The 2,554-nt window shown below is 40.3% G+C and overlaps 1 non-coding gene across 1 annotated transcript; it reads left to right on the top strand.

The window, feature by feature from the left end:
- The first annotated feature begins 1,455 nt into the window (after window positions 1-1,455).
- TRNAG-CCC (transfer RNA glycine (anticodon CCC)) lies at window positions 1,456-1,528 on the top strand. Its single transcript has one exon. It is a non-coding gene; the product is annotated as a tRNA-Gly (tRNA).
- The last annotated feature ends 1,026 nt before the right edge of the window (window positions 1,529-2,554 follow it).

The raw sequence follows: 2,554 nt of genomic DNA, 5'->3' as shown, positions 1-2,554 counted from the left end.
AGGGATTGAACCCTAGTCTCCTGCACTGCAGGTGAATTGTTTATTGTTAGAGCCACCAGGGAAGCCCGCTAATTAAAATATCACTTGGTAAATAGCAAGTGATTAGGAAGATTAGGTAACTAGCTAAAGATCACCTAGCTAATATGTGGATCTGAACTCGGTTTTCTCTGGTTCAAGAATCTAGAGTGTTAGTTGCTCAGTTGTGTTCGACTCTTCGTGACCCCATGGACTGTAGCCTTCCAGGCTCCTCTGTCCATGGAATCCTGCAGGCAAGAATACTGGAGTGGGTTGCCCTTCCCTTCGCCAGGGGATCTTCCCAACCCAGGGATGGAACCCAGATCTCTTGCATTGCAGGTAGATTCTCTACTGTCTGAGCCACCAGGAAACCCCTCAAGGGTCTAAGTTGTGCCTTAAATTTATGACTAAGGAAGATAAAGGAAAATGCCTTAAACTTAAGAGTCTAAGCCAGTGCTATCCAGAAAAAAAATATAATGTGAACCATATATGTAACTAACACATTTTTTAGTGGCCATGTTAAAAAAATAAAAAGAAGCATGTGGAATTATTTTGAATGATATATTTTATTTAATTGATATATCAAAACTGTTATTTTATCATGTAATCAGCATAAAGAAATTATTAATGAGATGATATACATTCTTTCTCCCATATTGTCTTTGAAAACAGTATACATTTTACATTTAAATTATACCTCAATTTTCTCAACTAGCAGCATTTCAAGTGCATTTTGGACACAATCCACCTTGGACAGCAAAGGCCTGAGCCCTTAACACAATCTCTGAGTCTTTTATGATTCTGGTTAGCAATTGGGTGGTTCAAAGGGAGGAAGCATGGATTTTCATGTTTTTCCTAGGAAACTCCAGATTCAGTATGTTGCTCCTCATGTCCTCAGTTTTATTTACAGAAACTGTGTTAAGTCTATTTCTGTATTTCATTTCTAGGACATCCCTATTTAACTGCGGTTGTTCTCTAAACTTGGTCATAAGAGATGTGATTGGGTTGATTACAAGAAGCAGGCAATGCTGTTTTGTAATTGTCATCGTATGTGGTCAGTTTCTATCTCTGAACTAGCTTCTGAGTCATTGAGGGCAGGTTAGAACTCCAGGGCCTAACACATACTTAGTTGTGCAGTACAGTCTGGTGAGTGTTAAGTGAATATTTCCACAAGGAACCCTGGCCACTATTTCTTTCTTTTTGTGAGTTATTTGGAATCATGCTACTAGGCGAAATCTTGAAAGTTTTCTCCAGGACATCTGTTCAGCCTTGACACGGATTTTAGTACCCAGAGGGTCACCAAGCAATTTTTATAAGTGAACTTGATATTGCTTGGAAGTTACCAGTATTAACAAAATGGAATGGCTTTAAAACCCTCTTGAAGCATTTTAAAAACAAGACCTAAGAACCCATTAACAAGGAATGTGGTTTAGTGGGACTTTCCTGGTGGTCCAGTGGTTAAGACTCTGTGCTCCCAATGCAGAGGGCCCAGGTTTGATCCCTGGTCAGGGAACTGTGTCCCACAATGCTGAAACTAAGAGCCTATCCACTGCAACTAACAATCCCACATGCTGCAACTAAGACCACTGCAGCTAAATAAATTAAAAGAAAAAAAAAAGACTATTATTGAGCTTGCAAAGTGATTCATAAATTTCACGATCTGTTTTAAGGTCATGTTACCTAAGGCTCTGCTTTATTGACTATGCCAAAGCCTTTGACTGTGTGGATCACAATAAACTGTGGACAATTCTGAAAAAGATGGGAATACCAGACCACCTGACCTGCCTCTTGAGAAACTTGTATGCAGGTCAGGAAGCAACAGAACTGGACATGGAACAACAGACTGATTCCAAATAGGAAAAGGAGTACGTCAAGGCTGTATATTGTCACCCTGCTTATTTAACTTATACGCAGAGTACATCATGAGAAATGCTGGGCTGGATGAAGCACACACTGGAATCAAGATTGCTGGGAGCAATATCAATAACCTCAGATATGCAGATGACACCACCCTTATGGCAGAAAGTGAAGAAGAACTAAAGAGCCTCTTGATGAAAGTGAAAGAGGAGAGTGAAAAAGTTGGCTTAAAGCTCAACATTCAGAAAACGAAGATCATAGCATCTGGTCCCATCACTTCATGGCAAATAGGGGGGGAAACAGTGGAAACAGTGTCAGACTTTATTCTTGGGGGCTCCAAAATCATTGCAATGGTGACTGAAGCCATGAAATTAAAAGATGCTTACTCCTTGGAAGAAAAGTTATGACCAACCTAGATAGCATATTAAAAAGCAAAGACATTACTTTGCCAATAAAGGTCCATCTAGTCAAGGCTGTGGTTTTTCCAGTGGTCATGTATGGATGTGAGAGTTGGACTATAAAGAAAGCTGAGCGCAGAATTGATGCTTTTGAACTGTGGTGTTGGAGAAGGCTCTTGAGAGTCCCTTGGACTGCAAGGAGATCCAACCAGTCCACCCTAAAGGAGATCAGTTCTGAGTGTTCATTGGAAGGACTGATGTTGAAGCTGAAGCTCCAATACTTT

This window comes from Ovis canadensis, chromosome 9 (assembly GCF_042477335.2).
Source record: "Ovis canadensis isolate MfBH-ARS-UI-01 breed Bighorn chromosome 9, ARS-UI_OviCan_v2, whole genome shotgun sequence".
NCBI classification, from domain to species: Eukaryota; Metazoa; Chordata; class Mammalia; order Artiodactyla; family Bovidae; genus Ovis; species Ovis canadensis.
This window is presented reverse-complemented; position numbering and strand designations above follow the sequence as displayed.